The sequence below is a fragment of the Schistocerca piceifrons genome, chromosome 2 (assembly GCF_021461385.2).
Source record: "Schistocerca piceifrons isolate TAMUIC-IGC-003096 chromosome 2, iqSchPice1.1, whole genome shotgun sequence".
Lineage (NCBI taxonomy): Eukaryota > Metazoa > Arthropoda > Insecta > Orthoptera > Acrididae > Schistocerca > Schistocerca piceifrons.
In genome coordinates this window covers 557598838-557622461 of record NC_060139.1, presented here as the reverse complement: position 1 = coordinate 557622461, position 23624 = coordinate 557598838, and positions in this window count along the sequence as shown.

Sequence of the window (23624 nt, the reverse complement as noted above, 5' to 3'; positions counted from 1 at the left end):
AACTTAAATTCCTTCTGCAAATTTTTCTTTAGTTTCCTTTACTGCTTACTCAATGTACAGATTGAATAACATTGGGGATAGTCTATAATTCTGCCTCACACGCTTCTCAAGCAATGCTAGTTGTAAATAGCCATTCACTACCTGTATTTTACTAACGATACCTTCAGAATTTCAAAGAGAAATTTCCTGTCAGCATTGTCAAAAGCTTTCTCTAAGTCTGCAAATGCTATTGACATAGGTTTGCCTCTTCTTAACTTATCTTCTGAGTTAAGTCATAGACTCAGTATTGCCTCACGTGCTCCTACATTCCTCCGGAATCCCAACTGATCTTTCCAGGCGTCGGCTTCCACCAGTTTTTCCATTGTTCTGTAAAGAAGTCGTGTTAGTACTTCGCAATTTCTTTGAAATTAGAATTATTACATTCCTCTTGAAGTCTGAGGGTATTATGCCTGCCTCATAGATCTTGCATATCAGGTGGTATAGTTTTGTCATCGCTGGCTTTCCCAATGATATCAGTAGTTCTGACGGAATGTCGTCTTTTCCGGGAGCCTTGTTTCGACTTAGGTCATTCAGTGCTCTATCAGCTTATTCTCCCTGTATCATATTTCCCATGTCATCCTCATCTACGTCCTTTTACCATTTTGTAATACTGTCTTCAAATTAATTTCCCTTTTATAACCCCTCTGTATACTTCTTCCATGTTTCAGCTTTCCCTGCTTAGCACTGGTTTTCCATCTGATGCAAAGCTGCTTTTCTTTTCGTGAAGGCCTCTTTAGCTTTTCTGTAAGTGATAACTATCTTTCTCCAGTAATAAATTCTTTTGTATCCTTATGTTTATCCTCTGGCCATTCCTACTTGATCGCGTCATAGAAAGGGAACATTTAGATTCTGCTAAAGCGGTTGATAGCAGATGTTCCATTTGGCTGTCCGCTGTGCCCAAATATAAATATGGCCAGAGAGGTAGTGGGAAGAGACACTTCGCACCGAGATATCAATCTGTGCGCGTCGATGAAACTCCTGAGTGTGCTTGCCCTCAGATGACGTCAGAGCCAGGCAGACTTGAATGCATTTTCCGTGAAAGTAGGAAGTGAACTTGCGAAGACTGTACACCGTCCTGGATCACTTAAATTTTATGGAAGTAACAGCTTTTGCGCCGCACTTAATGTTAACAAATCTGCATGGCAAATACCGAGATTATTTTCACTTTTAAGGCGACCAATTAACTTTTGGTGATTAGAAGTCAGGTCGATAAACCATTTTACTTGGAACTTCCAGTAGAGCTATACTGTTAACAGTGCTGTTTCCGATAGGGATATTATTATTATTATTATTATTATTATTATTAGAGATGTTACTGTATATTGTGTGTGTGAACTCTGACCGAATCAGTTAAAACTCAAAACTTTTATGTCTAATCGCAGTTCCTGATTCTGTTGAGTAAATAGCAAGTAGAAACATTTTCTTTCAGTGTGTCAAAGAGTAATGATGACTTGCAGACTGGAAATTATGGTCACTATTATTGGATATAGTTTCCCTCTTTTATGCAAAACATTGTTTTTTCTTTTTGACCAAATATGTTTCAGCACCACTGTGCCATCATCAGTAGGTTTCATTTATCGGATATCTGTAAAAGTGAACATATTTTAGATTATAACTTCTCTAACAAAATGAGGCCTGAAGACAGTTTTTGTTAGTTTTTATTCTTATCTTCATTTTACATTATATGGTTTTGCAGGACCGTCTGTATGGTGTCCTGCACTGATAGCTTGTCATCTGCAACCCAAACGATGTAATTGTGAATTTTATCAGCGAGTTAACGTATCCCTAACTTAAAAAAATCAAGGGCTATGTTAACACGCTGATAAAATTCATATTTACATCGTTTGAGTTGCAGATGACAAGCTGTCAGTGCAGGACACCAACTGTGAAGAGTTCCCTAAGGAGATTTTAATGCCATTCCGCCTCCCTCCATCAAAAACTGTGGGGAGTAGGATATATTTTGTAAAAAAAATAGCTTAATTTGGCGTAACGTAAAAGTTGGTGCACTTTTTGTACCGATTTGATGCATCTTTCCCGGATCGTTCTAAATAAATCAGAGTTCTCCCCCAATTTTACTTTTTTCTCTATTTCAGCACCATGTGTCAATGGTTTAAAAAATGTATACGACAAAACTTGAGTACTTTTTTTATGGAGAATCCGTATCTGCAATAAAAATGGGTGTTTCCATTTAAGATTTAAGAGCTGCCCCCCCCCCTCCCCTCCCCCGGCCCACCCAAGGCGGCAGGGTCTGGAGGTCATGTGTAGTATTATTTGATGTCCCCCTTTGAGCTTATAAACTTGTCTTACCCACTATTTTTACCCGATGATAATCTCATCCGAAACTTCAGATGGACCACCCTGTAAACTTGTACTACTGTGGTGGGTTTTGACTTTGTGTCTATCTTAGCTACAACACTGCGTTCACTACGCTGTTCATGGTGGCTTACCCGCATCCCTATTTCCTTATTCATTATTAGATCTGCTCCTTCATTACCCCTATTTGATTTTCTATTTATAATCCTGTACTCACCTGAACAGAAGTTCTGTTCCTTCTGCCATCGAATTTCGCTAATTCACTCTATACCTGACTTCAACATATCCATTTCCCTTTTTAAATTTTCTGACAATTCACGATCCGACTCGTAGTATGTCTGCTTTGTTTCTCTTGGTGATGGTATTCTCCTGAGTAGTCCCTGTCTGGAGATCCGAATAGGGACTATTTTACCTGAATGTGGCTCTGAGCACTATGGGACTTCACTTCTGAGGTCACCAGTCCCTAATGCGAGAAGACTTCAACAAGGCACTCAGTGATTATTTGCTCTAAGCAAGGCACCTAGAGAACCCGACGCACTTTCAGAATTATTAAGACTTAGGAGAACCAACGATGAATAACCGATTCTACTTGACAAGCGTCATAGAGCTAAACACCCTCGGACTTTAAGCACTCAGCAGCAAATAAGTTAGCTGATAACAGATATGACCATTACCGGACCATCAGTTCAATACGTCATGGTTGCAAAATACTTCCAGGAATTACCTGCAAAAGAAAGGAAAGGCTGATAGAAGCCGATTTAGAAAAACATTGGCTTGAATTCCGGAGAAATGTAGGAACATGGGAGGCAATATTGACCGTTCAGTTTGCCGGCCGGAGTGGCCGAGCGGTTCCAGGCGCTACAGTCTGGAACCGCGCGACCACTACGGTCGCAGGTTCGAATCCTGCCTCGGGCATGGATGTGTGTGATGTCCTTAGGTTAGTTAGGTTTAAGTAGTTCTAAGTTCTAGGGGACTGATGACCTCAGAAGTTAAGTCCCATAGTGCTCAGAGCCATTTGAACCATTTGACCGTTCAGTTTACATTATAAAGACGAGCTGAAGAAAGTCAAACTCACGTTTGTGAAAGCTGTAGGTTTAGAAATGCTTTTCAATAATGTTGACTGGTATACTCTTTGAAATTCTGAAGTTATCAGACATAAAATGTAGGGAATGAAAGACTGTCTACAATTAGCGCAGGCACGAGATTCAAAGGACAGAAATGGAAGGTAGTGTTCGAGAAGTGCTTAAGACAGGGTTGTAGCCTGTACCCGTTGTCTTTGTCTGTATGCAGAGCGAACAATCACCGAAACTAATGAGAAATTTGGAAAAGGAATTCGGATTCAGAGAGAAGACATAAAAATCTTAAGTTTTGCTGATTCCTTTGCAGTTGTGTCAGAGACTAAAAAGGACTAACATCAAGTATAGATTTAAGCATTAGACGGTCTTCTCTGAAAGTATTTATTTGGATTGTAGCGTTATACTGAAATGGAATGTAAGCAATAAAGATAAGAAGACAATAGAAGTTTGTTGTTATAGAAGAGTGCCGAAGATTAGATGGATGGATTGGTGAGTAATGAAACAGTAGTAAACTGAATTGGTGAGAAAACAGCTATGTGGCATTAACGGAATGAAATAACGGATTAGCAGAAAGGACACATACTGAGGCATGCAGAAATAGTTAATTTGGTGATCGAGGGAAATGTGGGAAGTAAAAACTGTAAAAAAAGCCAAGACTTGGATATAACAAGCATTTTCAGCTGGATGTAGGTTGCAGTCGTTATGGAGAGATGATGAGACCTCTTCAAGCTGATCTGTCATGTGCATTGCCCTATAACTACCGCAACCTACATCCAGCTGAACCAACTTACTGTATTCAAGCCTTGGTCACCTTCCTTTATTCCCCCCTCCCCTCGCACACACACATCCGTTCATTATCAAATTACCTATTACTTCATGTGTCAGAATGTGCCTTAGCAATTGATTTTCTCCTATGTCAAATTGTGCCATAAATATGTTTTCTCCCCAATTACATCCTCATTATTTACCGATAAATTTATTTTCTCCGCAATTCGTTTCATTACTTTCTCATTAGTTGCCGAGTCTCCTCATTCATTCTTCAGCGTTCTCCTGCAGCATCACATTTCAAAAGCTTGTATTTCTGACTTCTTTTCTAATGTGCCTTTAATGTTACGCAAAACGATTAGACTTCTTAATCGTGACTTCGACATAATTATGCGACGGGGTACCCCAAACAAAAAAATAAAAAAAAACAAAAACAAAAAAACATTGCCGTGGGCGGAGCTTCTGTTGTACGCGTTTCTGCCGCTAGGCGTGTATAGCGCAACCTCATTGCCAGTTCAATGCCGCATCTGTTGTCGACCTGGCGTGTTCCGTTCATCTTTTGCTAGCGTTATTTGATTTTCGTTTCGTTGTTTTAATATGGCAAGTCTAAACTAACAACGTACGGCCGTGAAATTTTGTTCTCTACTCGGTAAAAATGCTGCTGAAACTGTTTTAATGTTGAAAACAGCTTACCAGGATGGCGCTATGAGAAAAACACAATGTACGAGTCATTTGCTCGATTTAAAAATGGCGATATGTCGATTGATCATAAACCTCGTTCTGGACGTCCATCAACTGCCCGAATCGACGAAAATTCATTCAGAGTTTGTTCCTCCTGGTCAGACCGCCAATCAAACCTTTTATTTGGAAGTTTTAAGAAGATTGCGCAGAAGTGAACGTCCAAGAAGACTGGAGACTGGTTCGTTTACCACGACAACGCACCTGCATAAACACAGCCATTTCTGTTAGACAGTTTTTGGCTAAAAATGACATGGTTTCACTGTCCCACGCACGTTACTCTCCTGACCAAGCTCCGTTCGATTTTTTTTTTTATTTCCGCGCATGGAAAGGGGCATTAAAGGACACCGATTTGAAGACACTGAAGAAGTCAAGAAATAAGCAAGGGAGGAGCCGTCAACCTTTTCTAAAGATGACTACAAATAATGTTTCGAATAGTGGAAGCACAGGTGGGACAAATGTATTAGTTGTAATGAGGTGTATTTTAAAGGGGATAAGGTTGTTTTGGAAAGAATTTGAAATATATAACTGAAACGTCCCCTTTGAACAATTGTACAGGACTGTGCTTAACCTGACACACAATATTTTTAGCGCAACGCAATCTGACTTTCAGAAATCCCTACAAAAGAATGGCCCTGACTAACATTAACCTATGCATTTCACAAATCGCTTACCTCACAAAAATCTTGGTTACTCGACCTACTGCAATACAGCGAGCGCCACTACTGCCAGCTAAATAAAAGATTCAAACTACGGAAGGCACTAACTACTGATAGGCATAGTTAGCAAATGAAAGATTTTAATAGAGAACAAACAATGTATTTACCTTAATAGTCATAATATATATAGCAGTTCATGACAAATTACAAAACTCCGCCATCTCTCTCCCCACATCCACCACTGCTGGCGGCTCACCTCCAACTGCGCAATGCTACGCGCTGTTCACATCCAGCTGCCACTGCCCAACGCTACAATGGCAGACAACAATGCAAACTAGACACAGACTGCACACAGCACAGCCAGTGATTTTTATACAGAGGTGGCGTTACCAATAAAAAAAACCTAAACAGCCTACTTACATAGCCCCCATGCTCCCCACAAAAAATTTTACAAATTGTTTTGGGCAGTGGCCAATAATGATTTGATAAAATTTTTCATAATTACAATAACAAAGATATCAAATGCACACACTTATTGATACAATGTTGGTCAAAAGCTAAAATTTTCTCACAGTCTATAAAGACAGTCCTGATTCATCACAGTAAAATTACAGTGTTTTTCTTTTTTTTCAAAGTCTGAACAGTAAAAGAGAATGCACACAGAAGTAACGGATTTCCATGCAGTCTTGAAGAAGTAGTGTCCTTCCAACGGAAAGACAGTGCTGACTCTCGACATGCAGACAGGTAATGGGCCACAACAGACCAAACCCACAGCAGAGTCAGTCGACGTTTTGAAGAATATTGGTAGGTAGGTCATCACAGAGTAGACCCACTGTAGTCCTGGTAGAGATTACGGTATTGGTGGGCCATGAAAGATGCAGACCCATTATAGTCCTTGTATAGACGGCCAGCAGCCATCTATTGCGACTGTGGAGGTGCACAATCACCATCGAAGAGTCTTGCAGAGAAGATAGCAAGTCCATAAACCACCATTTGTACACTCACGAAGTTTTTGGAATTGTCCTTAGAACCAGCAATGCTGTTATCCAGTCCCTTGCAGAATTATTAACACACATGCAAACACTAACAGTCCCTACTTCTCACATATTGTCCATATACTATGACCAACAGAAACGTGTGCAGTGAAATGTAACTTAATTTGAAGAACTGGTGTCTATACAATTATAAATTTACAACATGAAAATAAAATTACAAAGGTACAAAATACATCATTAAAGAACATAACAATACAGATAACATTTGTAGTACAGGCTTTACAAAAGAATCGAAATAACATATCCATTAGAGTTACAGGAATTATGACATAAGTAAATATATAAAATAATGAGAATAGGTTTCGAAACATTAATTTCACACATGAACATTGAAACAGAACAGAATTGTAAACAACTTTACAAAGAAAATAACATATTATTAATGCAACTTATATTTGAGGATAACAGTATTCCTCCTCATAGTGAATATAGCTTAGTACTAGAAAAATTCTACAACATAAATCGTATTAGCTAAACACATAAAGACAGGAAAAACACAAATACATAAGAGTACACACACATATAGCGGAATAATACAAAAGGAAAGGACAGGGTTTGTTTTACTGCAGTATTTTGCAAACAAAACTTCCTTTACTTCTTGGAGATCTCCCTTCATTCATCATTATTCCCAAAAAGTCCTATCTATACCTGCTTTCTGTATTCTATTCATATTTCTTTCAATATAATTATTTCTCAGTGTACAATACTCATTTTGGCCCAAATCTTTTTCATATAACTTCGCAACGCATTCTTTACCTATTCTCCATAGTCAGTTTCTTATATAGTTTACCCCTCTTAAGCTAACTTAAATCTACTGAGCTCAGATGCTAAACTAAGGGACGAGGCAATGCAGCAGCACAAAAATTACGAAGTACTTGAAAAGAAAATTATGAATGCAGTTCCTGTGAAGGTAAATGTCGTTTTGTGCTCCCTCATTTTTTTGAAAAAAATTATTATTTTCTCGATCTGTAGACAGAAAATATTTATATTAGTACATCTATAAAATTTTATTTTAACCAATGCTGCAGTGCAGCTAGAAACTAGATATCAAATGAAATAAGCAACTATGTACAAAGTAAAGCATAAGAACATCATTCAGTAGTCATTAGGCATTTCATAAGTTAGAAGAAAAATCTCTCAACTAGAGAGACAGTAGTCATAATCAGGTGTACAGACATAAAAATATTTCTCGTTATTTCATTAGGCATTTCAGTAAATCATAAATTAAGAGCTCCACAGTGTAATCATATGTTATCAAGGTCGACCGTGTCGTTTTTCCGATGCTTTCTACAAAGGAACGTCAATAGCGAGGATAATGGCCTCCCTTTTTTTTCCACCTGTGCCTCTGGAAGGCACACGCTAATGGCTTTTTCTTTTTAAGGCGACTGTCGCCCAGCTGGGTGCCCACGACACATTAGGTGCAGGTGGTCACTTAACTTTCTTACCGAAATATTTACGACACCAGTTTCCGCTACAGTGGCAGTCTCATATAAAAAATTTCACAGGTCAAGAATTTGGGTTACAAATCTGTAGAAACAAAATCCTATAAATATAACAGCGTCCAAAAAATTTTTGCCAGCATTGTGATACATTCACGCATATACACACATTTCATAACTCTTAAAGTACGATTCTTGGTTTCCAACAACCTTTTTCACAAACCAGAGTCCCTAACCACTACTCATTATTCCTTACCTTATTCGTCGACACTTGTTCAATATTTCATCATTACAGATATGTAGCATAATCAAATAACTCATATAGCATCAGCTTACTGATCATACCGCAACAGCATAATACACATAGTCATCGTAATAATAACATCATAACACCTCAGTCAACTCTCAAAATCGTCGTAGCTTCCTTCAATAATTTCAAAACCTAAAAAAAATTCTCTGCTCATTTCAATAGTGTCATCTACTTCAAACGTACTTTAAAAATCATGATCCCATAAGAAATACGACATTCAAAGATCTCATAGTATTACAATGGTTCCGAAAAAATATGAACAGTTTACAAAGTACAGACAAAATACAATTTCGTAAGTGTGTAATTGCGTAAACATGTGTCACTGATGTAGTAAAAAAAAGTTTATCTCTCAGTTAAATGATCAGATAGCTGTGTAATTTGTGTGTTAGATAAATATGGTACTGATGTGTAAAGTTGTATAAGCAAATACCATATTAGCTAGGGCTCCTTGTGCTTGCCAAACACATGATACACAAAGTAAGCGTGTACCCCACTGAGGGTTAATGTAATTATACCCTCAGGTGTTACAGATTACAGCAATGGAATGAAATGTATCACGGAAAACCTTTGTATCATTGTACTTCAAATGTCTTTAAAAATAAATGTTTTAAGTACAAAATTAATCACTCAAATGCTTGTCCTGTAGCGCTAAATGTGCGTCTTGCTGTAAGATAATTCTGTGGGAGTGTCGTAATTATCGTCCTCTGTAAGCAAAGTTCTGATGAAGTCAATGTACTTACCTCATCATAAACGAAAGTGAAATTCTTCGCATATAGATATCGTAGTTATTACGTACCTTACCGTGATCAAGAAAGTACTATAATGTAACGTATTGTTGTGCTACAGAAAAGGCTGTCTCATTGTAGGTATACCACAAAAGTTACTATTAAAACATGTTTTACTATCCAGAATAATTCAGTAAAACTGTGCAGATATAAAACAGATACACCGCAAAAGCAACATTGTAAATTGTCACTCATTAGTAGCGTCGTGATAAAACCGTGTAGTTGTCACATAAACTCCAGAATGTATTTTCAAGTAAACCAAAATGTTACATTAAAATCTCATTAGCAGTACCGGTACATGTTCGAAGTATGTAAGCCTGATAGTCGTTACGTAACCATGCAGCTAACAAGCAAGAATATACAAATAACAACACTGTCGTCTGTTCACTATAACAATGTATTCGTAATTTCTGTTTAAATAAGTTCTCTTGGTTCTTGACCGGATATTTAACTTCAAACATTGTTGCATGTTAACAGATTCTAAGTCTGACAAAGCATACTAGAAATGTGAAGTTTTATACCAAAGACTAAGTTAAAAAGCAGAGTATCTCTCAATAAATGGTTTTACATGTGAAATGTGGTGTAAACCTTTACTCTTCCTAGTACGCAGAGTTTCAACTTCAACGCAATTATCATGTGGTATACGTCGGATTCTGTATGGTCCATTGTAAACTAGAAAGAATTTGTGACTTAAGTGTTTCTTCTTATGTGACAATGAATGAGCTTTAATGAGAACTTTCTGACCAATATACAATTTCTTTGCATTTGCTTTACCGTGTAGTTTTCTCCTTTTGTCTGCTGCGGATTTTATATTTTTAAGAGCCAAATCAATTATGTCTTTGTGTCGAAGTTTACGTGTATTCGGGAAATGTACAAGCTCTCTGATTCTGTTCGGTGGTTCTTCATTCTTCAGTACAAGAGTAGGTGGTAAAGCAGTGGAATCATGAGGCATTTCATTCAGCACGTTTTGAAATAAACGTAAATATCTGTCCCAATGCTGATGCTTTCTGTGACAATAAAGTCTGCAAAGCTTATTTATTTCTTTCATAATCCGTTCGGAGGGGTTACAATGTGGTGAGTACAATGAAATAAAAACAGGTTTGATTTTATGGTTGCGAAGCATGCGAGACCAAACAGCAGATCTGAATTGCGGTCCGTTATCTGAAATGACTTTACTAACGTGTCCAACTTCACGTAAGAAATTTTTAACAAAGGCGTTGGATACAGACTGTCCAGTGGCTTTACGTAACGGTGTGAAAGAAACAAATTTTGAAGTAAGTTCAACAGCGACTAGAACGTACGAAAATCCATTAGATGTTCTGACAAGCGGTCCCAAGAGATCAACAGCAGCAAATTCTTTTAATTTAGAAGGAATGATGGGAAACAGCGGAGCACGATGTGAGATAGTAGATGGTTTCGCCTTTTGACAAAGTTTACAAATAGACAAGACTCTTCGAATTCGCTTTTCCATATTGTTAAAATATCAAGTCGTTCGAAGAATATGATAACATTTTCGTGGGCCAAAATGTGCGTAGCTCAAATGAATGTACCAAATGAGCTTATTAACAAAATCGTCTGGAATGCAAAGTACCCATAGCTTGTCATCAACAGTGCAGCGTTTGAAGAGTATGTTGTTTCTAAACAGGTAATAATGCCGAATCTGAGTGTGTGTCTTTTCATGCCATTTACTTTTGATGTCTTTCCAAATCGGATCTTTATCTTGTTCATGAGCAATGTCCTTTAAAGATGTGGTGATGAAGTTTTCAAAGGCGACTTTCTGAATGTAAAGAATACTGAAATTTTTCTCAATGTTGCCTTCTGTGTTACTTTTCTCAAGCGCAGACGGTGCGCGTGACAGCGCGTCCGCAACAATGTTCTCCTTGCCGGGAATTTAGACTATTGTGAAGCGGAATTCTTGCAGAAACAATGCCCAACGTTTTAACCTGTCATGATTTAATTTTGAAGAGATAAGAAATTGTAATGCACGATGATCACTGTATACTTTTACGTGCTTACCAGAAAGAAAGAAACGGAATTTGTTAAATGCCCAAACGATTGCTAAAGCTTCTAATTCAGTAACGGAATAATTTTTTTCAGATTTTGTTAGCACTCGGCTAGCAAAAGCAATGGTTTTCTGAACAGTAATGTCATTTTCTATGGCTTCTTGAAATAAATGGGCACCAAGACCGACTTTAGAAGAATCCGTGCTAAGGCAGAAATCTTGTGACAGATCTGGATGAGCTAATATTGGCGCGTGAAGTAACGCTTCTTTCAAAGAATTGAATTCCAACTGTGCTTGTTCGTCCCAGTTCCAAATAGTATTTTTTCCAGTGAGAGAACAAAGTTTTGGTGTAACAAGAATTTGCATATTCAGAAAACGATGGTAAAAATTTACGAGACCTAGAAAACTGCGGACTTGTCTTTTTGTGGATGAAACTGGAATGGCTCTGATTGCTTCTAACTTTTCAGGATCCGGCTGAATGCCTTCAGAAGAAATAATATGTCCCAAAAACTTCACCTTTGTCCTACCGAATTCAGACTTTTCCAAGTTAACTGTAATTCCAGATTCTGCAAAAATATGTAACACGCTGTTGAGAATGCGATTGTGTTGTTCCCATGAGGCTTTTGCTATCAGAATATCGTCCACATATAAGGTGATGTGACGTTTTAAGAACTCAGGTAATATGGAATTTAGCCTGCGAATGAATGCGGCTGAAGAAATGTTCAAACCAAAAGGAAGTTTCCGAAACTGATAACAAACGCCGAAACAAAGAAAAGCTGTGTATTTTCTACATTCGGGATGAAGTTCGATCTGATAAAAGCTGGATCTGAGATCAATGGAAGACAACACTTTTACACCATTAAAATTTTGAAGAAGTTCTTCCAACGTTTGCGGCCTGTCTGTTTCAGGAATAATGATAGTATTGATTTGTCTCGAATCTAAGACAAGCCTGATCGATCCATTTTTCTTCTCAACAACATGTAATGGATTGTTGTATGAGCTTACTGCAGGCTCAATAATGCCCTCGTCAAGCATAGATTGTACACTCCTGGAAATTGAAATAAAAACACCGTGAATTCATTGTCCCAGGAAGGGGAAACTTTATTGACACATTCCTGGGGTCAGATACATCACATGATCACACTGACAGAACCACAGGCACATAGACACAGGCAACAGAGCATGCACAATGTCGGCACTAGTACAGTGTATATCCACCTTTCGCAGCAATGCAGGCTGCTATTCTCCCATGGAGACGATCGTAGAGATGCTGGATGTAGTCCTGTGGAACGGCTTGCCATGCCATTTCCACCTGGCGCCTCAGTTGGACCAGCGTTCGTGCTGGACGTGCAGACCGGGTGAGACGACGCTTCATCCAGTCCCAAACATGCTCAATGGGGGACAGATCCGGAGATCTTGCTGGCCAGGGTAGTTGACTTACACCTTCTAGAGCACGTTGGGTGGCACGGGATACATGCGGACATGCATTGTCCTGTTGGAACAGCAAGTTCCCTTGCCGGTCTAGGAATGGTAGAACGATGGGTTCGATGACGGTTTGGATGTACCGTGCACTATTCAGTGTCCCCTCGACGATCACCAGTGGTGTACGGCCAGTGTAGGAGATCGCTCCCCACACCATGATGCCGGGTGTTGGCCCTGTGTGCCTCGGTCGTATGCAGTCCTGATTGTGGCGCTCACCTGCACGGCGCCAAACACGCATACGACCATCATTGGCACCAAGGCAGAAGCGACTCTCATCGCTGAAGACGACACGTCTCCATTCGTCCCTCCATTCACGCCTGTCGCGACACCACTGGAGGCGGGCTGCACGATGTTGGGGCGTGAGCGGAAGACGGCCTAACGGTGTGCGGGACCGTAGCCCAGCTTCATGGAGACGGTTGCGAATGGTCCTCGCCGATACCCCAGGAGCAACAGTGTCCCTAATTTGCTGGGAAGTGGCGGTGCGGTCCCCTACGGCACTGCGTAGGATCCTACGGTCTTGGCGTGCATCCGTGCGTCGCTGCGGTCCGGTCCCAGGTCGACGGGCACGTGCACCTTCCGCCGACCACTGGCGACAACATCGATGTACTGTGGAGACCTCACGCCCCACGTGTTGAGCAATTCGGCGGTACGTCCACCCGGCCTCCCGCATGCCCACTATACGCCCTCGCTCAAAGTCCGTCAACTGCACATACGGTTCACGTCCACGCTATCGCGGCATGCTACCAGTGTTAAAGACTGCGATGGAGCTCCGTATGCCACGGCAAAGTGGCTGACACTGACGGCGGCGGTGCACAAATGCTGCGCAGCTAGCGCCATTCGACGGCCAACACCGCGGTTCCTGGTGTGTCCGCTGTGCCGTGCGTATGATCATTGCTTGTACAGCCCTCTCGCAGTGTCCGGAGCAAGTATGGTGGGTCTGACACACCGGTGTCAATGTGTTCTTTTTTCCATTTCCAGGAGTGTATTTCTGTTCTAACACGGAACCTATAATGTGCTGGAATTACATATGGTCTAACACAAAATTTAGTATGCTCACGAACACGCAATTGGTATTGAAATCCCTTGATTGTTCCTGTTTTATGAGTAAAAACTGTGGAATGTCCTTGTAAAATCTCAAAAAGGTCCTGCCTATCAGTGTCATTACAATTCTCAATTGTTTGAATTTTATTCTGAATTAACTCATTAATTTCAAATATGCTGTCGATATCATCCCTGTCAGTACTTGCAGAGTGATTGTTAGTGTCTAGTTCCGTAGAAAATTTCGAACTGTTGTCTAACAGAAGGTAAAGCCGATTAATTTCTTCGTCATGGTTTGAGAGCCAATCTTCAAATTTCAAAGCTACTGACTTACCTTCTTTTTCTAAACTTATTTCAGCATCGTGAAAGTTTAAGATTGCTTTGTATTCATTCAAAAAGTCTACTCCCAATATAATTTCCGTCGACAATAATGGAACAATAAGAAAGTTCATAGAGAAGCTGTGGCTTTGGCAAAAGAATTCTAAATTGGTTTGTTGGCGTACATCTACACTTTTTCCAAAGATTGCACCTTGTAATTTAATCTTACGTAACGGAAGTGTGGGGCAATCGTTCGATTTGTTGCATTTGCTACAAGCTGTTTCACTAATTACTGAAATGGGACTGCCAGAGTCAAGTACTGCCGTAAATTTTACGTCATTTACAGTAATGTGAATCACAGGATATGCAATGTTGTTATGTTTTACGTCGTGTTCCTTGGAGTAAGATGTCCCTAATGTCTTCCATTTTTACGTAATTACTAGCTATGGCAGCTGCGTCGTCAGTTTCATAAGTACGTTTTGTGGCTGCCAGCGGTGTGAGTCATTGCCTATTGTCTCTTTGTTGGCGCGCATCGTTATTGGGATTTGGAGACCTAACTTCTACAAATTCACCTCCTCGAGAGGGCCCTGCTCTGTTTGAATCCCGCCAGTTCTGATGCAATTCAGGTGTCGTTACGATCATATCGTCTGTCGTCATGTCGGTAGATGCCATAGTTTCTTTCTTGTCGGTCACGTGGTGGAGAATTTCTCCCTGAATCGTAACTGCGCGCTGGACCATTGCGTCTAAAGTTATTCTGTCTCCCTTGATAACAATTATTTTGGTTCCCAAATTGTCTGTTTCTCTGATTGTCTCTGTGATAGTCACTACCGCGGAGAGGTGATCTTTCCCTGTGTAGTGGGACGAAATTAAACGTCACCCATCCACCAAGTCAGCCCAGTTTGCAGGTGACTATAAGTTTAATTTAGTTTTTGTTTATGTGTTGTCTTATTATTTGTAATAAATGTGAATTATCTAAAAGTTTTGTATTTTTTTTATGTGTTTCATGTACGGAGAGATCGGCGCAACGAACGGGGACAGCATCTTCGTTGCCGCGACCAGAGAGGAAATTGCTGGCCGCTATACGTCGCGGGTCGACAGCCAAGGAGCAACAGAAGATCCTGGAACCGAGTTGTTGCGTCGTGTTTCTAAAAAATTAAAAATGAATTTTTATACTCTTTTTGTACAACAATGACGTCATAAGGAGCTTAATCTTATTGAGATGTTAGTCACTGTCTGTCAACGCTCAAGTTCACATCTGTATGTGTAGGAAGCTAATAAAATAGTGTATGCTACTAAAGTTTAAACACGTGTCTTGAAGATTTATTTATGAAGAGTTATGTGAACAGATTAATAATATATTTGACAACATTATTGATTCAGACAGCGTTGGCCGAAACTTTGAATCTAAAAAGTTTATTTAATGTGTGATTCTGATATCGATTAGGTCAAAATAACGTGTGTCGATATAATTTTCTGAGGAGAAACAAACGAACTTTAAATTCGAAAAAGTTACGAAAACCAATTGGCCCAAGTGATGTAATTCTCTGCACACGACTCAACTGATGTTTTACAGTTTCGTTCAAGAACCATTCTATGACAATTTAAAAAGAATATGAATCATTTTTGAAGTGGGTTGTAACTGACGTAGGTGACGAAGTCTGCACATGGTCATACATATATCAAACAAAACCCAAATACGTCGTTACACCACACCGTGGCGACCTTAGAAACAGGACTTGTGTGCAACTAAGGCACACAGGTACGAAACAAGAAATCAAGAGTCCTTCGGAAGTCAACGCGAGTTTTCGTGGAGCCTTCACCAGCCAGCGGCGACTTCGTGGGTGTGGGCATCTGACGGAGCCGCAGCCAAGCAGTACGGTCACGCAGTTGTTCCACGAGAAGGCGCATCTGTTGGGCAGCAGCTGAACGCTGCAAACCCCGACAACCTTTTTTCTCCCTAAACTAATAGGCCCAGTACGTCAGCTGCGGGGCGTTCCTCCGGCTGGTATTAGAGGTGTTGCTGAGGGCTTCGCCTGTCTACGGCGGTGCCGGGCGTGGTTGCAGCCAGCGACGTTTTCGGTGTTCGACTCAGCGTCCTGCCGGTTGCGGAAGCGGGGTCGCAGCATCTCAGCGGCTGCATCGACGGCTGTTACATCTGCAGCCCATAGCAGCACACTGATCATCGAGAACTACAAATTACAATATTAGTGTCCGGTGAGTTTGTTTCAAGTTGGAAGTAGAGTGTTGTACATAGGAAGTGTGCTTTTACAGGATTGTTGATTACAAGTTTGCGTGTGTAAATAGTTAATATCTTACAATAATGTCGGGAAGTGAAATGTCAGACGAAGAGCAATCTATGTCCGATAGGAGCGTGAGATCCCTTTTTAGGGCGATCGCTAAATTGAAACAATCTAACGAAGAATCTACTGCTAGATTAAAAGAGGAATTAAAACAGTCTAACGAAGAATCTATGGCTAGATTAAAACAGTCTAACGAAGAATCTATGGCTAGATTAAAACAGTCTAACGAGGAATCTACTGCTAGATTGAAACAGGAACTAAAACAGGACTTAAAACAGTCTAACGAAGAATCTATGGCTAGATTAAAACAGTCTAACGAGGAATCTACTGCTAGATTGAAACAGGAACTAAAACAGGAATTAAAACAGTCTAACGAGGAATCTACTGCTAGACTTAAAGGGGAGCTAACAAAATCAACAGACAGGTTGCAGGAATATCTTAATGAAACCAGTCGAGAATTAAGTGATAAAATAGAGTCTTCTAAAGTTGAAATGCAGGAAAAATTAGTAGGACTTAGTAATAAGATTGCTGATAATTGTAAAAGGTTAGAAGAACATATCCAGGAATCGCGCGAGGAAAAAGCTCGCATGCGACACGATATTACTGACTTATCCGAGAGACTAGATAGTGTCAATATCTTAGTTGTAAATGAAATACAGAAAAATAACGATATGTTACGAGATGAATTTTCTATGCAAACAGAAACTGTTCGCAGAGAATTATTGAAATCTATTAAAGAGGTCTCTACCAAACCTGTAGAGATTTCTTCAATAGATAATGTAGAATTAGAAACATTAACTCATCAAGTAGAAAAGGACCATACCGAAATCGAAAACATGAAATTTTTAATTACTGAAATATGCAGTAACCTTGAGACTGCCAAAGATAATAATATTGACGAAGGTACAGAGCGTTCACATCGTGAACACAGTGAAGAATCGATATTAGCTAATCGCGTATCCAATACAGAAATGCGGATACAGGAAATTACGAAACGGTTATCGGAATTAGATAATAACGAGAACATTTCAGGTAGCAGAGGTAATAACATCATCAGAGACAACAGTCGCATCGAATTTGCTAGCACGGATGGCGACAATATGAATAAGGCAGTCACGGCAAGCCAATCCGATGCAACTCCGTCTCTGCCAGCTAAACAAAATCCGACTATTTCTCTCGCAGAATGTCTGGATGACATAACAACAAATTCAAATGTAGCAAGTCGATTTCCTGTCTTCAAACCAGGAGGCGAACTGCACCCTATAATCTTTATAAAAGCTTTTGAAACATCATTATCTCCTAAATGGAGTAATGAAAAACGCATTCAATTTGTAATAGGACATTTAGAAGCAGAAGCTGCGGAGTGGGCAGTACTGCATAGAACTGAATTCAGGGATTGGGATGATTTTGTTAAGCAATTTAAACAAAATTATTGGTCAAGACGAAAACAACAACACTTAACTTTAGAGTTGTTAGACCCTCCTCCATATTCTAAACGGTGGGGAGGTTATAGGAATTATTTTGAATGGAATTTAAACCGTGCTAAATTAATTGAAAGTCATCTAATGCGAGTCCTAATTAGTGGATTACCGTATTATGTAAAGGAAAGAAAAATGTTATTCTACGAATTATACAAAACCTTACTAATGGGGACGAAACAGTTAACACCCGGGGTGTGTGGTTATATTTTAACGAATTGTTGTATTGGAAAGCACAGAGGGAACACCAGAGATGGAAAATTTGCATTCCGGAAACTGTTGTGGACGAGTTAATTACTTATATTCATGAAGGTTACGGGCATTTTGGAATTCATAAATGTATTAAACATCTAATGAAGTATTATTATTTCAAAAATATGTCCCGTATTGTGAGAAGTATTATTAGGGCTTGTGAAACCTGTCAAAAGGTTAAAGTTAATAACAAATCCAAGCGTTATAAATTATATGCTGTAATTCCTCGAGGTTTGTGGGATCTACTATCATTAGATTTTTTCGGCCCTCTGCCTCGGAGTTCAGGAGGATTAACATATGTGTTTGTTGTAATGGAATGTTGGTCCAAACATGTGAAACTGTATACTTTGAAACGAGCGAATACAGCAAGCGTTATACGCTGCCTCACCCGAAATTACTTTGTTAACTGGGGCATTCCTAAACGACTTATGTCTGACAACGGTAGTGCCTTTATTAGTCAAAGATTTCAAGATATGATAAGACAATATGGAATCAAACATATCTTAATTTCGAAATATCACCCTCAAAGTAATTTAGTAGAAAGAGTCATGAAAGAATTAGGACGATTATGTAGAACTTATTGTGCACATAAACATACTCGGTGGGCCAAACTAATGCCTGAATTCGAAAAGATATTAAATGAATTGCCTCACCTAACGACGGGATTATCACCTATAGAAATTTTAGGCAAACGACTTATAGGTGAGCCTTTACTAGCTGCTTTACCTTGGCCACCAGTAAATGAGATACAACAAGATATTCCAGACGAAAAAGTTTGCGAACAGATTGTAAAAAATGCCGAACGGAGAATTAAAAGTTATAATCAACAGGCTGTAGAACCCTCATTTCAGGTAGGAGATCTTGTGTTAGTACGATCTCATCCTAAAAGTTCTAAGATCGATAAGGAATGTAGAAAATTCTTCTTGATCTTTGAAGGTCCATATGTTGTACATAAGATTGTACATCCCAAAGCATTACTTCTTATGGAACCTTCATCAGGTGTAATTAAAGGATTATATAGTGTTGATCAAATGAAACCCTTCATTCCTAAATAAGTTAATATTTAGTATATGTTACACACGGAAGAGCGTTCATAGTTTATTCATGTGAAGTTTTTCGTGATAGTTACGTGTTATTTTAAATAAATGACAGAAAGCTTAAACATGTGTTCTACAATAATCTACTGGTACTTCAAAAAGAGAAAGATAACCAAAAGGGGGATTTATATGGAGGAAATTTTGCTCTTAGGTCAAAAGGAATTTTGCATATTTTAAATTTACTCGGATAGTAGGAACCAAAGGGGATGGTTAATAGTTTTAGGGACCATGGGCGTCCAGAGCTATATGGCTCACGAGAACATAGCAGAGTGCCTTTAATAGAGGTTTGCAATAGTGTTAATATAGAACACACCAAACGGGGCTCTCTCGCTTGTTTCTCCTAAATAAATGGCCATTACCCAACAAGGTGTCCGAAGGTAAAGAAAGCCGTGCCGAGATTCTAAAGAAAGTTTTGCTTGATTTCTTCTTGACCTCAGGCATAAATAAGGCATTAGGGAAGAGAATGACGTAAAGTAAATAGTACTATTAGTTATTGTGAGAAACTTATTAGTAATATACATTCTTGAAAAGAATAACTCTAGTAAATAAATGAAACTGAAATTAATCTATCACAATTTGAACGCTCTGTCCTAATGTACAACGTTAAAGAACGTACTAAATTAGTATTTATTAGCAACTATTAACTGAAGAGGAGCAATCTCCCTATATTCGGTTACGAATTACCATAAGAGCACAATTAAGAGTAAATGACAAATAGTCAAAACGATATCGTATTAAAAGGATTAAATCTCTCTAATAGCAAGGACTCTAGGTTACGTAAAATGTGAGGAAAATGTATTAACAGTTAAATATTGTATATTGAACAGTTTTAATTCCGGTTAACACCTGACAAACTGAGCTTGTGTGTGGGGTATGTAGTGGGACGAAATTAAACGTCACCCATCCACCAAGTCAGCCCAGTTTGCAGGTGACTATAAGTTTAATTTAGTTTTTGTTTATGTGTTGTCTTATTATTTGTAATAAATGTGAATTATCTAAAAGTTTTGTATTTTTTTTATGTGTTTCATGTACGGAGAGATCGGCGCAACGAACGGGGACAGCATCTTCGTTGCCGCGACCAGAGAGGAAATTGCTGGCCGCTATACGTCGCGGGTCGACAGCCAAGGAGCAACAGAAGATCCTGGAACCGAGTTGTTGCGTCGTGTTTCTAAAAAATTAAAAATGAATTTTTATACTCTTTTTGTACAACAATGACGTCATAAGGAGCTTAATCTTATTGAGATGTTAGTCACTGTCTGTCAACGCTCAAGTTCACATCTGTATGTGTAGGAAGCTAATAAAATAGTGTATGCTACTAAAGTTTAAACACGTGTCTTGAAGATTTATTTATGAAGAGTTATGTGAACAGATTAATAATATATTTGACAAGATTATTGATTCAGACAGCGTTGGCCGAAACTTTGAATCTAAAAAGTTTATTTAATGTGTGATTCTGATATCGATTAGGTCAAAATAACGTGTGTCGATATAATTTTCTGAGGAGAAACAAACGAACTTTAAATTCGAAAAAGTTACGAAAACCAATTGGCCCAAGTGATGTAATTCTCTGCACACGACTCAACTGATGTTTTACAGTTTCGTTCAAGAACCATTCTATGACAATTTAAAAAGAATATGAATCATTTTTGAAGTGGGTTGTAACTGACGTAGGTGACGAAGTCTGCACATGGTCATACATATATCAAACAAAACCCAAATACGCGTCGTTACACCACACCTGTAATCATTACTACTCTGCCAACGGTTGTCATACGGGTTGTGTCTGATTTGGTCACGATATGTGTTGTGAGAATAGCCTTGTCATGTCCAGTTATTATTTCTTTCATCGCGGAATTGTGACAGATGTCACCTGTAATTGTTGTGCTCTTGTTTCCGCGTTCCCCGATTGTCAGTGTCAATTTCCAGTTCTTGTAACAGTCCCTGAAAAGCCTCAATGTCTTCTTTGCAACGTCCTGCTAAAATAATATGTCGTAAATGTTCAGGTAATTTGATTAAGCAAATGCGGATGAGTTCTGAGGGGCTGTATGGGTTTGACAGGTACTGATTCTTGTGCAACATGTCTTCAAAATATTTCACAAGACTGGAGAATTCAGATTGTTCGAAATGTTTCATCATTATGATGCCATGTTTTACTCGGTCTTGTGTGGCTTGAGACCAATATGCTGAGAGGAAGGCATGGTAAAATTCTCCTTCACTGTGGCAATCGTGAATGACCGATCGCATTCTCACAGCTGGTTCATTCTCTAAGTAGCCACACATAAATTCTAATCTGTGTTCTAACGACCAGTTGGGAGGAAAACAATGAGCGAACTGATGGAGCCATGCTTGTGGATGAATGTCGTTGCCAGAATTCTTAAATGTTTTGAATTAACGTGTAGTAATGAACAGCTTATAGTCAAAATCATCATGTCGGCGAGTCGCATATCGGTCATTGTTAGGTTGTGTCGGCCGTTCCATCTCAAAATTCGGTGCACATTGTCAATTTCTTTCATAACTTCCGAAATGCCCTGTGTTATTATTTTGCGGCTTTTCCGTATTTCTAAGTCCCTCTTCCCGTGTTGGAGCGCGAGTGTCCTCTGAAATACGTAATTCTTGTATTACCTGTGTCAGCTGATCTTGTACTTCCCGGATTTCTCTTTCGTGTTGCGTATTAATTTGATTCAGATTTTGTTTCAGTTTCCTAATTTGTTCGCTCTCTTCTGTGTCATTAAAGACTACCGGTTTTGTGTCATTCAGATTATCATCTACCTTCGTAGATAAATTATTTAGCTGATCCGAAAGTTCAACTACTTTCTCTGATAATGAACTAATTTCCTCCATGTGTCTTTCTGAACCAATTTTCAGAGTATCTACTGTGTCCTTTAAGTTTTCTTGAGTTTTTGCAAGTTGCGTAACCAAATCGGTAGATGCAACTGAGTCAATTTTAGCTTGCAAGGTGTCGTGATTTTCATGAACAATAGTTTGCAGTTCTTTTATGGCTGCTTCGTGATTCTGTAATGCATTTTCATGACACGAAAAAATAGGTTGGAAATGCTCACAAATTTGTGTTTTTACGTCATTACAGACTTTTTGACATTTCGATTCGATGTTATGTAACTCAGTAGTTGAATCTTCACGTGTTTGTTCAAGCGTGGTGTCTAACTTTTGAAGATTTTGTTGCATTGTGTCTAACTTTTGAAGCTTTTGCTGTGTTTGTCTCTGATTTTGTTCCATTGTGTCTAACTGTTGCTGTGTTTGTCTCTGGTGTTGCTCCATTGTGTCTAACTTTTGAAGATTTTGTTCCATTCTGTCTAACTTTTGTAGCTTTTGCTGTGTTTGATTCTGATTTTGTTTCATTTGTTGCATTAATTGCGATAATAACGTATTAGTGTCTGGAATCTGTTCCTCTATGCTTTTCGGCAGTGCATTTGCACCGGCTACATTCACATTTTGACAAGCAGAAAATGTGTCTTGACTCATTTGAGAAAACGGTGAAGACCCAAAACCTGAATCTACAGTATTTGCGAGATTGTTTCCTGTCATTTCGGATTCCTGAGGCGAGCTGTTGCCGACCGATCGATCGATAATGCTTCCCTGTTCACCAATTGTTTCACTGTGTACACCATAATTTGCAACCCGCTCCATTTCCCTATGCACAGTTACCAAATTACTACTTTGAACATTAGTTAATTCATTACTCTGCGGCGCTAACACACTGCTTTCGTCTTCACTGTCATTTCTCAGTTTACTTTGGAGCCTAGTATTACGTTTTTCACACGCCATAATTGTCACAATATTTCACACGATAACGCAGAAAAGCACAATTTGAAGAGCAAAATAAAATAACAATGCAATGGAAATAATGTCTACTTAATTGCAAGCGCAGCTGCGAAATACTTGGTGCAAATCTACATGCATGCCACAAATGTTTTACTGTATAACAATGAAAAACTACAACTACAATGGAAATTCTCTCCTTATTTACGCGCTGGCAATAAACAAAAGCTACACTAATTACACAAACTACAAGAAATAAATCAGAAGATTCCAGTGAGGTATCCTCGGCTAAGGGTCGACATATGAAACGCCCCCTTTGAACAATTGTACAGGACTGTGCTTAACCTGACACACAATATTTTTAGCGCAACGCAATCTGACCTTCAGAAATCCCTACAAAAGAATGGCCCTGACTAACATTAACCTATGCATTTCACAAATCGCTTACCTCACAAAAATCTTGGTTACTCGACCTATTGCAACACAGCGAGCGCCACTACTGCCAGCTAAATAAAAGATTCAAACTACGGAAGGCACTAACTACTGATAGGCATAGTTAGCAAATGAAAGATTTTAATAGAGAACAAACAATGTATTTACCTTAATAGTCATAATATATATAGCAGTTCATGACAAATTACAAAACTCCGCCATCTCTCTCCCCACATCCACCACTGCTGGCGGCTCACCTCCAACTGCAC